Below are 13,362 nucleotides of genomic sequence, written 5' to 3'. Positions count from 1 at the left end.
GGTTACAGTATGTATAGGGTGCCGCAGATTCTGTGCTGCCGGGAGGTCATCATACAGATATAATATCCCTGGATACAGTATGTATAGGGGGCCACAGATTCTGTGCTGCTGGGCGGTCATCATACAGATATAATATCCCTGGTTACAGTATGTATAGGGTGCCACAGATTCTGTGCTGCTGGGCGGTCATCATACAGATATATATATATATATATCCCTGGTTACAGTATGTATAGGGTACCACAGATTCTGTGCTGCTGGGCGGTCATCATACAGATATAAGATCCCTGGTTACAGTATGTATAGGGGGACACAGATCCTGTGCCGCTGGGCGGTCATCATACAGATATAATATCCCTGGTTACAGTATGTATAGGGTGCCACAGATTCTGTGCCGCTGGGCGGTCATCATCCAGATATAATATCCCTGGTTACAGTATGTATAGGGTGCCACAGATTCTGTGCTGCTGGGCGGTCATCATCCAGATATAATATCCCTGGTTACAGTATGTATAGGGTGCCACAGATTCTGTGCTGCTGGGCGGTCATCATACAGATATATTATCCCTGGTTACAGTATGTATAGGGTGCCACAGATTCTGTGTTGCTGGGCGGTCATCATACAGATATAATATCCCTGGTTACAGTATGTATAGGGTGCCACAGATTCTGTGCCGCTGGGCGGTCATCATACAGATATAATATCACTGGTTGCAGTATGTATAGGGTGCCGCTGGGTGGTCATCATACAGATATAATATCCCTGGTTACAGTATGTATAGGGTGCCACAGATTCTGTGCTGCTGGTCATCATACAGATATAGTATCCCTGGTTACAGTATGTATAGGGTGCCGCAGATTCTGTGCTGCCGGTCGGTCATCATACAGATATAATATCCCTGGTTACAGTATGTATAGGGGCCACAGATTCTGTGCTGCTGGGCGGTCATCATACAGATATTCTATCCCTGGTTACAGTATGTATAGGGTGCCACAGATTCTGTGCTGCCGGGCGGTCATCATACAGATATAATATCCCTGGTTACAGTATGTATAGGGTGCCACAGATTCTGTGCTGCTGGGCCGTCATCATACAGATATAATATCCCTGGTTACAGTATGTACAGGGTGCCACAGATTCTGTGCTACTGGGAGGTCATTATACAGATATAATATCCCTGGTTACAGTATGTATAGGGGGCCACAGATTCTGTGCTGCCGGGCGGTCATCATACAGATATAATATCCCCGGTTACAGTATGTATAGGGTGCCACAGATTCTGTGCTGCCGGGCGGTCATCATACAGATATAATATCCCCGGTTACAGTATGTATAGGGTGCCACAGATTCTGTGCTGCTGGGCGGTCATCCTACAGATATAATATCCCTGGTTACAGTATGTATAGGGTGCCACAGAGTCTGTGCTGCTGGGAGGTCATCATACAGATATAATATCCCTGGTTACAGTATGTATAGGGTGCCACAGATTCTGTGCTGCTGGGCGGTCATCCTACAGATATAATATCCCTGGTTACAGTATGTATAGGGTGCCACAGAGTCTGTGCTGCTGGGAGGTCATCATACAGATATAATATCCCTGGTTACAGTATGTATAGGGTGCCACAGATTCTGTGCTGCTGGGCGGTCATCATACAGATATAATATCCCTGGTTACAGTATGTATAGGGTGCCACAGATCCTGTGCTGCTGGGCGGTCATCATACAGATATAATATCCCTGGTTACAGTATGTATAGGGGGCCACAGATTCTGTGCTGCTGGGCGGTCATCATACAGATATAATATCCCTGGTTACAGTGTGTATAGGGTGCCACAGATCCTGTGCTGCTGGGCGGTCATCATACAGATATAATATCCCTGGTTACAGTATGTATAGGGTGCCGCAGATTCTGTGCTGCCGGGAGGTCATCATACAGATATAATATCCCTGGATACAGTATGTATAGGGGGCCACAGATTCTGTGCTACTGGGCGGTCATCATACAGATATAATATCCCTGGTTACAGTATGTATAGGGTGCCACAGATTCTGTGCTGCTGGGCGGTCATCATACAGATATAACATCCCTGGTTACAGTATGTATAGGGTGCCACAGATTCTGTGCCGCTGGGCGGTCATCATACAGATATAATATCACTGGTTGCAGTATGTATAGTGTGCCGCTGGGTGGTCATCATACAGATATAATATCCCTGGTTACAGTATGTATAGGGTGCCACAGATTCTGTGCTGCTGGGCGGTCATCATACAGATATAATATCCCTGGTTACAGTATGTATAGGGTGCCACAGATTCTGTGCTGCTGGTCATCATACAGATATAGTATCCCTGGTTACAGTATGTATAGGGTGCCGCAGATTCTGTGCTGCCGGTCGGTCATCATACAGATATAATATCCCTGGTTACAGTATGTATAGGGTGCCACAGATTCTGTGCTGCTGGGCGCTTATCATACAGATATAATATCCCTGGTTACAGTATGTATAGGGTGCCACAGATCCTGTGCTGCTGGGCGGTCATCATACAGATATAATATCCCTGGTTACAGTATTATAGGGTGCCACAGATTCTGTGCTGCTGGGCGGTCATCATACAGATATATATTCCTGGTTACAGTATGTATAGGGTGCCACAGATCCTGTGCTGCTGGGCGGTCATCATACAGATATAATATCCCTGGTTACAGTATGTATAGGGTGCCACAGATTCTGTGCCGCTGGGCGGTCATCATACAGATATAATATCCCTGGTTACAGTATGTATAGGGTGCCACAGATTCTGTGCTGCTGGGCGGTCATCATACAGATATAATATCCCTGGTTATAGTATGTATAGGGTGCCACAGATTCTGTGCTGCTGGGCGGTCATCATACAGATATAATATCCCTGGTTACAGTATGTATAGGGTGCCACAGATTCTGTGCTGCTGGGCGGTCATCATACAGATATAATATCCCCGGTTACAGTATGTATAGGGTGCCACAGATTCTGTGCTGCTGGGAGGTCATCATACAGATATAATATCCCTGGTTACAGTATGTATAGGGGGACACAGATTCTGTGCTGCTGGGCGGTCATCATACAGATATAATATCCCTGGTTACAGTATGTATAGGGGGACACAGATCCTGTGCTGCTGTGTGGTCATCATACAGATATAATATCCCTGGTTACAGTATGTATAGGATGCCGCAGATTCTGTGCTGCTGGGTGGTCATCATACAGATATAATATCCCTGGTTACAGTATGTATAGGGTGCCACAGATTCTGTGCTGCTGGGCGGTCATCATACAGATATAATATCCCTGGTTACAGTATGTATAGGGGGCCACAGATTCTGTGCTGCCGGGCGGTCATCATACAGATATAATATCCCTGGTTACAGTATGTATAGGGGGCCACAGATTCTGTGCTGCTGGGTGGTCATCATACAGATATAATATCCCTGGTTACAGTATGTATAGGGTACCACAGATTCTGTGCTGCTGGGCGGTCATCATACAGATATAATATCCCTGGTTACAGTAGGTATAGGGTGCCACAGATTCTGTGCTGCTGGTCATCATACAGATATAGTATCCCTGGTTACAGTATGTATAGGGTGCCGCAGATTCTGTGCTGCCGGTCGGTCATCATACAGATATAATATCCCTGGTTACAGTATGTATAGGGTGCCACAGATTCTGTGCTGCCGGTCGGTCATCATACAGATATAATATCCCTGGTTACAGTATGTATAGGGTGCCACAGATTCTGTGCTGCTGAGCGGTCATCATACAGATATAATATGCCTGGTTACAGTATGTATAGGGTGCCACAGATTCTGTGCTGCTGTGCGGTCATCATACAGATATAATATCCCTGGTTACAGTATGTATAGTTTGCCACAGATTCTGTGCGGCTGGCCGGTCATCATACAGATATAATATCCCCGGTTACAGTATGTATAGGGTGCCACAGATTCTGTGCTGCTGGGAGGTCATCATACAGATATAATATCCCTGGTTACAGTATGTATAGGGGGCCACAGATTCTGTGCTGCTGGGCGGTCATCATACAGATATAATATCCCCGGTTACAGTATGTATAGGGTGCCACAGATTCTGTGCTGCTGGGCGGTCATCATACAGAAATAATATCCCTGGTTACAGTATGTATAGGGAGCCACAGATTCTGTGCTGCTGGGCGGTCATCATACAGATATAATATCCCTGGTTACAGTATGTATAGGGAGCCACAGATTCTGTGCTGCTGGGCGGTCATCATACAGATATAATATCCCTGGTTACAGTATGTATAGGGAGCCACAGATTCTGTGCTGCTGGGTGGTCATCATACAGATATAATATCCCTGGTTACAGTATGTATAGGGGGCCACAGATTCTGTGCTGCTGGGCGGTCATACAGATATAATATCCCTGGATACAGTATATATAGGGTGCCACAGATTCTGTGCTGCTGGGCGGTCATCATACAGATATAATATCCCTGGATACAATAAGTATAAATATAACCATAATTTAGCAGATACGTGAGTACAGATTTGCAGTGTAACAATGTAACAGACAAGAGAGAGGCTTCCAGTCCTATGATTCTGGCAGGACAATGTGGTTGGCTACTATGTAGGCTAATGGACTGTTGGCCTTTACCAGGGACTCACACAACGGGGGGTATGGGCTTCTAACAACCCAATGTGGAAGTCACAGATCTCTGGCTGTGGTCCAAGGTACGGGTACAAGGATATGAAGGAATTGTGGGCACACAGAGACTGGTTGTGGGGCATATTATAGTGTAGGTAATGGGATTGGGTCAGAACCAGACAGTATAATACTGGGGACAGTCAGAATCATGTCAGAGAAAAGCCAGCCACCTATACTGGCACCAGGAAGGGGAAGTACTGGTCATCACCATGGGCACTGGGCAGATGGGAGACAGAAGGATGAGATGGTTGCCAGAGTAGAGGACTGGCTCCTGTCATACACAGTACCGCAGGCGCCCAGGGAGAACCAGCACCACCAGGCCCAGTAACAAGGAGTTGGGCCTCAGCTCGCTGACTTAGTAACCAGAAGTGGTCAGGGCTTTGTGGATCTATGTACGTAAGACCCAGGATTTGCACTGGATGGATGACCTGCTGGGTCTGCAGGATAACAGCAGGAGAGGCTGGTTAGCCTGTGATCAGCATTATCAGGTGGATCACTGTTACCAGGATTACCTTGTAGCAAGTCTGCCTGTTCCTGATCCTGTTGGGGCACCAAGAGACTGGTGTGTGCAGCTAGGATGGTGTGGCACGGAACCTCTGCTAAGCTGGGGTGCTGGGCTGTCACCTGCTCCACAGTGCAGCTCTTACCCAATGTTACCAGTCTGGGTAACCCAGAGATGCCAGCTTGCCCTTAGGACCAGCTTTGGGGCATCCCTTATGCCTTCCCTTTATGCTCTTTGTTTCGGGTCTTTACTCCTATTCTGTCTTTAGGGGCTTTGTTAGGCAGAATAGTGACACCCAGTCTTACAGTTCCCTTACACTGCCGGCTCCCAATACTTCAGTGTCTCCCAATGCACTAATATAATCAGGGTTACCTCATCTACATAAATCCCATTATTAGCTGCATGATATTTAGAACTGTAGGAAAGTATTTATAACGGAATAACTTGTTCTCACTAATAGTATGAAATGGGTGAGGGGAAAGGGGAAGAGCGATATTTCTATATCTGTATGTTATTTCCAGCAGATGGACACAGAAGCAGGAATACCTCGGAGGGACGTCTTATTCTGTCTCCAGATTATAAACCAGAAGATAACATCACACAGGATTCTCCAGAAGACACCTCCATTACCCTAAATATACAGCCAGTGCCTCACAGTGCAGATACATCACCTGATACCTCTGATTCTGAGGACTGGTCTCCTGGTAACTCAGATACTGCTACACATAGAGCAGCTCATACAGGTGCTGACATATTTACCTGTTCTGAATGTGGTACATGTTTTATAAATCAGTCTGTTTTTATTAGACATCAGAAAACTCACAATTGTGAGAAACTATTTCCATGTTCTTATACCGAGAAATCAGCTCTTGTTACACATGTAAGAATTCACACAGGTGAGAAGCCATTTCCATGTTCTGAGTGTGGGAAATGTTTTAACCAGAAATCAGATCTTGTTACACATGAGAGAACTCACACAGGGGAGAAGCCATTTCAATGTTCTGAGTGTGGGAAATCTTTTAACCAAAAATCAGCTCTTGTTAGACATGAGCGAATTCACACAGGTGAGAGACCTTTTCCATGTTCTGAGTGTGGAAAAACTTTTATCAAGAAAACAGATCTAGTTAGACATGAGAGAACTCACACAGGTGAGAAGCCATTTCCGTGTTCTGAGTGTGGGAAATCTTTTACCTTTAAATCAGCTCTTGTTAGACATGAGCAAATTCACACAGGTGAGAGACCTTTTCCATGTTCTGAGTGTGGGAAATCTTTTACCTTTAAATCATCTCTTGTTAGACATGAGAGAACTCACACAGGTGAGAAGCCATTTCCATGTTCTGAGTGTGAGAAATCTTTTAACTGGAAATCAGCTCTTGTTATACATGAGCGAAGTCACACAGGTGAGAAGCCATTTCCGTGTTCTGAGTGTGGGAAATCTTTTTACCGGAAATCAGCTCTTGCTACACATGTAAGAATTCACACAGGTGAGAATCTGTTTCCATGTACAGAATGTGGGAAATGTTTTCCCCACAAATCAGATCTTGTTAGACATGAGAGAACTCACACAGGTGAGAAGCCATTTCCATGTTCTGAGTGTGAGAAATCTTTTAACCGGAAATCAGCTCTTGTTATACATGAGAAAACTCACGCAGGTGAAAAGCCATTTCCGTGTTCTGAGTGTGGGAAATCTTTTAACCGGAAATCAGCTCTTGCTACACATGTAAGAATTCACACAGGTGACAATCTGTTTCCATGTACAGAATGTGGGAAATGTTTTCCCCACAAATCAGATCTAGTTAGACATGAGAGAACTCACACAGGTGAGAAGCCATTTCCATGTTCTGAGTGTGAGAAATCTTTTCCCCACAAATCAGATCTTGTTAGACATGAGAGAACTCACACAGGTGAGAAGCCATTTTCATGTTCTGAGTGTGAGAAATCTTTTAACCGGAAATCAGCTCTTGTTATACATGAGAAAACTCACAGGTGAAAAGCCATTTCCGTGTTCTGAGTGTGGGAAATCTTTTAACCGGAAATCAGCTCTTGCTACACATGTAAGAATTCACACAGGTGACAATCTGTTTCCATGTACAGAATGTGGGAAATGTTTTTCCCACAAATCAGATCTAGTTAGACATTAGAGAACTCACACAGGTGAGAAGCCATTTCCATGTTCTGAGTGTGAGAAATCTTTTCCCCACAAATCAGATCTAGTTAGACATGAGAGAACTCACACATGTTCTGATTGTGGGAAATCATTTACCCATAAGTCAAATCTTGTCCGACATGAGAGAACTCACACAGGGGAGAAGCCATTTCCATGCATTTAGTTTGAAAAATGTATTTTCCTCTACCTCCCCATGGCAGCATACTTCTGGGTTTCCGCCCCCTTGGGTAGATATCTGAAAGGAACAAAAAAGACACTGCCCCCTATATGAGGTACCGCCCACCTAGGCTCTGTGTCTTTTTTTTTCCTTTCAGGGTAGATGGATGGCTTACCCTGCGGGGATCAAAAGAGCTGGTTCCTCTGCCCAGTGCAGTTGTGAACTTAGCGTGTCGACGGTGGGACCCCCGCCACCGAGTGTGGATTGGGACGTCCGTCTGCTGTAGGACTCTGCCGCCCAGTGCGTCCAGAGTGGAAGGTGCCCGGCGAGGTGTTCGGCGTCTGACGCCGCAGGCTGAAGCCGGTAAGCGCAGCGTGTATACGGAGCGCGTCATCAGGCGGCGCCCGGAAACGGAGGTGGCGTCTGACGTCACAGAGAGGCGCACGCGCCGGGCACGGGGTTTGAAAAACCAGTCTGCAAGCCCAGGAGGTTGTCGCAGACGCACTCTGACATCAGCAGACGAGGTAAGGCCCTGTGGAAGCAGCAGCGCTGCTGGGGCAATGGCTGATTATGACGGAACTGTTATTAAGATGGAGTGTATCCATTTCTCTATTAGAGCACAGCGTATTGTGACAGTTTAATATGGAGGAAGACAGGAAGCAGCCTGCGGATGCAGGGTAAGCCAGGCATTACATGGAGCGTTGGTTCTTTTTTGTTGGGCCATATGGTTAGTGACTTGGCGTTTACTTATACAGGGCAGGACCCAGTAAAGAGAAAGCAGAAGGGAAAGCCAAGTATAAGAAATTACATACAGCGAAGTGTGTGCTGTGCAAAAGGATTCTGCCAGAGAAATATTCAGGTTCTACATGTAACAAATGTGAAGGGACACAACAGATGGGATTACCTCAAATGACGGAACTGGTCTCACTGTTAAAAACAGCACTAGCTGATACTTTTATGGCAAAAAAGGAATGCACTAAGGCTTCTACGAAAAGGAGAAGAGTAGTACTCTCTGATTCAGATGACTCAGAAGCAGGGCCTGCAGCCAGACCAGAGGAGGAAGCAGAAGAGGGGGAAGTATTTCAAGAAAAGGAAGAAATTGACTTCAACCCAGATCTGTTAGAAAATCTGTTGTCTCATTAATAAATCCCTCAATATTGAGGATACGCAGGAAGAAGGAAAACTTCAAGATTTATTGTTTAAAGATAAAAATAAAAAGGGGAAGCAGTTTCCTTTATCAATAACTCTGAAAGAGATAGTGGAGGAAGAATGGCTTCACCCGGACAAGAAAGTACCTGTACCTATAAGAGTACAAAAAATGTACCCGTTTAACCCTGAGGAGGTTAAGACATGGGAGGAGCCACCAAAGGTGGATGCAGCGATTGCTCGCATATCAAGGAAGACAACACTTCCGTTAGAGGACGCTAACGTATTTAAGGATTCTATGGAACGTAAAATAGAAATGAACCTGAGAAAACAGCACGTGACGACTGGTGCGGCAATCAAAGCATCCTCAGCCATGGCCATTACATCTAGGGTCCTAAGGTCATGGGTGCAGGACCTTGAGTCGGATATGCTAGATGGAATTAAAAGGACGGAACTGATGAAAATGGTGCAGAACATTCAGATGGCAGTAGAGTTCCTCTGCGATGCCTCCCTAGATGGGGTACGGCTGGCGGCTAGGTCCAGTGCAAACAACACAGTGACAAGGAGAGCGCTCTGGCTGAAGCCATGGGCAGCAGATAATCAATCAAAAAATAAGCTGTTATCTATTCCCTTCCAAGGCAAATACCTATTCGGACAGCAATTAGACGAAATAATCACAAAAATATCTGGCGGTAAGTCCGTATGGCTACCCCAAGATAAGGCGGCGAGAAGAGGGCAGTTTAATAAAAACTTCCGGTATTCTACAACAGATTATAAGGAAGCCAGGACATATAGACCAGGTCGTAGTTTCAGAAGGCCCTGGTTCGGAAATAGGAGTACTTTTCGTGGCCAAAGGGGCAGAGAAGGCCGCTTTGCCTTTCGTCAGACACAATGACGCCAGAGAAAGGGTGGGCGGCAGACTTATACACTACAAACAAGTCTGGTGCCAATCAACCCAGGACAGGTGGGTATTAGAAGTCATTTCTTCAGGCTACAAAATAGAATTTATCAAACTGCCGGGAGACTGGATGGAAGAATCACCTGTCCCAAGCAACTGGGAAGAAAGATCAGCGTTATTAAGCAGTCTACAGGTCATGATGGACCAAGGTGTGGTAAAAAGAGTACCAAAACATCAAGAAAACCAGGGATGGCACTCAAGGTTTTTTGTGGTGAAGAAAGCGTCAGGGGGGTTCAGGACTATACTGGACCTGAGAAGGTTGAGCACTTTTGTCCACACAAGAAAATTCGGTACTTGTGAGTTATCTGGGCGCCCGATTTCTAAATCGGGTCGGATCGGGCACATCGCATCGCATCGCATGCGACCATCGGATGCGATGCGATGACCCGATTTTTCCATAGGAATCAATGTTAAAATGGACTGAGTCCATTTTAACATGGAATTCAATGGGAAAAAGGGGTTCTTTTCATACCCCTACTATCCAAGTGGGCATGGAGTTGGATATAAACCTGTGGCGAGCGTAGCGAGCCACCGAGCCCGAAGCGTAGCGAGCCCCGCGAGGGGACACAGAATACCGTCCCCTCGCGGGGCTCGCTACGCTCGCCACGCTTCGGGCTCGGTGGCTCGCTACGCTCGCCACAGGTTTATATCCAACTCCATGCCCACTTGGATAGTAGGGGTATGAAAAGGACCCCTTTTTCTATAGGAATCATTTTAACATTGATTCCTATGGAAAAATCGGGTCATCGCATCCGATGGTCGCATGCGATGCGATGCGATATCGCATCGCATCGCATCTGATTGTATGCCTTAACTTAAGGCATACAATCAAAAAATCGGGCGCCCAGATAACTCACAAGTACCGAAAATTCAAAATGGAATCGATCAGAAACATCCTTCCAGATATAGAAAAAGGAGCCTATCTAACAACGATAGACTTAAAGGATGCCTACCTGCATATTCCGATTTTTTTGGGACACCAAAAATACCTGAGATTCAGACTAAAAGGAAGAACTTATCAGTTCATGTCTCTGCCATTCGGCCTATCAACGTCACCCAGAACCTTCACAAAGGTGTTAGTGGTGCTGGTAGCCAACTTAAGAATTCAGGGGGTGTCGATATGGCCATACCTGGACGATCTCCTCATTATGGCAAGATCAGAGGTTCTGTCAGCTCAGCACACAAAATTAGTGCTGGAATATCTCAAAGAACACGGCTGGTTGATAAATTATCAAAAAAGCCACCTCGAACCCTCACAGAAAGTAATATATTTAGGAATGGTCTTAGATACGCAATCCATGCGTGTGAAGCTGACAGAAGACAGACGTCAAAAACTGATCAAGGAAGTAAGAAAAATGTTAAAAAAGAACGTAAGCCATACAGAGGAGTGTATGCGAGTGCTAGGACTTATGTCGGCAGCAATAGAGGCTATACCATGGGCAAGGTTCCACATGCGGGCATTACAAGGATGCTTCCTAGAACAATGGAATGGAAACGAAAAAGACAAGGGACAAAAAATCCTCCTGTCAAAAGGGGCAAAAACAGACCTCAGATGGTGGAACAACATGGAGAGACTAAGCCAAGGGAAGTCGTTTGCAACTCAGACACAGATTATAGTAACCACGGATGCCAGCAAGAGAGGCTGGGGGGCCGTGTGCGAACAACAGATGGCACAGGGAGAGTGGAATATGGAAGCAAGCCGGAACCACTCCAATATAAGAGAGATGATGGCGGTGCTGATGGCATGCAGAAAATTTCAAGATTTACTGATAAACAGAGAGGTTGTGATAAGATCGGACAATCAGTCTGTAGTGACATACTTGAACAGACAGGGGAAAACGAGGAGCAAAGCCCTGATGATGGAGGCAGCGAAGGTACTACAATGGGCAGAGAGTCATGTGGTAAACCTCAAGGCTGTATTTATTGCAGGGAAGGAAAATCGGTTAGCCGATACTCTAAGCAGAAGCAGGATAGCCCCAGGAGAATGGGAGCTGTCACCAGAGGTGTTTGCTGCAATTGTGAGGAAATGGGGCCTACCACAAGTAGATCTTATGGCGACAGAAAAGAATGCGAAGGTGCCTTGTTACCTTTCCAGGCACTGGGAACCAGGATCATGGAAGGTAGATGCCCTGACGGAAAGGTGGGAGGTGGAGCTGGCATATGTCTTCCCACCATTTCCGGTCATTCACAGACTAATCAGCAAGATAAGCAGAGAAAAATCCAGGGTGATCGCGATCCTGCCATACTGGCCGAGGAGGTCGTGGTTTGCGAGACTAACTCAAATGGCAATAGACGAACCATGGATACTGCCAGATTACAAGGACCTAATTCAGCAGGGCCGGTATTATCAAAGGCAACCAGAAAACTGGAGGCTAACGGCCTGGTTGTTGAAACCAGGACATTGAGAAGAAAAGGATTTTCGGAAAAAGTGGTAAATACACTTTTGAAAGCAAGAAAGTATTCAACATCCAGTGTATATTACAGGACATGGAGGAAGTATGTATACTTCTGCAAATCAGGGAGCAAAGACGAGAGGAAAATAAATACAATTTTTGAGTTCCTACAAGCAGGATTGGAAAAGAACCTGTCAGCGAGCTCTCTGAGAGTACAGATATCGGCCCTAAGTGCTATCCTGGATTTGAAAATTGCAGACAACAGATATATCCAAAGATTCGTGCAAGCAATAAAAAGGATCCGACCAGTGTTCCATAACCCGCTGGCGCCCTGGGACCTCAATATGGTCCTGAACGTGCTGACTGAGGCACCCTTTGAGCCCTTAGAAGAGGTGTCCTTGAAGATGCTCACTATCAAGGTAGTCTTCCTAGTCGCAATCACCTCGGCTAGGAGGGTCTCGGAATTACAGGCACTATGGGCGGAGGAACCTTTCCTCAACTTTTTTGAAGACAAGGCGGTATTAAGGACAAACCCTCATTTCCTACCGAAAGTCGTTTCAAATTTCCATATGAATCAGGAAATAATACTACCGTCCTTCTGTAAGAACCCGGCAAACTCCAAAGAAGCAAGGCTGCATAATTTGGATGTAAGTAGGGCACTAAAGATATATATAAAAAGATCAGAGTCCTGGAGGAAGTCGAAGAGGCTGTTTGTACTTACAGAAGGAATAAAAAAGGGTTTAGGAGCATCAAAAATGACGATATCCAGGTGGATAAGGACATGCATATGTGAAGCCTACAAGATTAGGAATTTAGATCCTCCGGTGGGGATAAAAGCCCACTCAACAAGAGCGCTAGCAGCATCGTGGGCAGAAAAAGGGGCAGCGTCACTGGAGGAAGTGTGTAAGGCAGCATGCTGGTCCTCGTCACACACGTTCACCAAGCACTATAGGGTGGACGTGGCGGCTACTGAAGACACGAAACTAGGAAGAAGAATTCTTAGTGCAGTAATTTAAAAAAAAAAAAAAAAAGGTGGAAGAGAAGATATGTACTAGTCATAAGAAAGACTTGGAGTATCACTATAGATACGGTGAAAGAAACCAGTATCCTTTTTCTTTTTACATTGTATTATTTATGCCCTCCCAGTGAAGAAAACTGCTAGGGTAGACCCAGAAGTATGCTGCCATGGGGAGGTAGAGGAAAGTACAGATTATTACCTGTTAATAGGCTTTCCTCTACTCCACCATGGCAGCCGTTTTCCCAGCCCTGAATTAAAGGGTTGAGTGCGTTATTTAATATGAATAATTATATGAGTT

General features: G+C 45.6%; 1 protein-coding gene and 1 pseudogene across 6 annotated transcripts in view; both read left to right on the top strand.

The window, feature by feature from the left end:
* LOC146010166 (uncharacterized) overlaps positions 1 to 10,068 on the top strand; it is a 59,481-nt pseudogene extending 49,413 nt beyond the window's left edge. Inside the window, exon 2 of the transcript XR_014444734.1 lies at positions 5,747 to 10,068. The product of XR_014444734.1 is annotated as an uncharacterized LOC146010166 (transcript). The remainder of the gene's footprint in view (positions 1 to 5,746) is intronic.
* The window catches only part of LOC146010130 (uncharacterized), a 424,288-nt gene that overhangs the window by 359,478 nt on the left and 51,448 nt on the right, over positions 1 to 13,362 (top strand). The window lies entirely within an intron of this gene.

The sequence above is a fragment of the Crinia signifera genome, chromosome 6 (assembly GCF_055691185.1).
Source record: "Crinia signifera chromosome 6, ASM5569118v1, whole genome shotgun sequence".
NCBI lineage: Eukaryota > Metazoa > Chordata > Amphibia > Anura > Myobatrachidae > Crinia > Crinia signifera.
The sequence above is the reverse complement of the archived record's forward strand: the minus strand, read 5'-3'. Positions and strand labels throughout refer to the sequence as shown.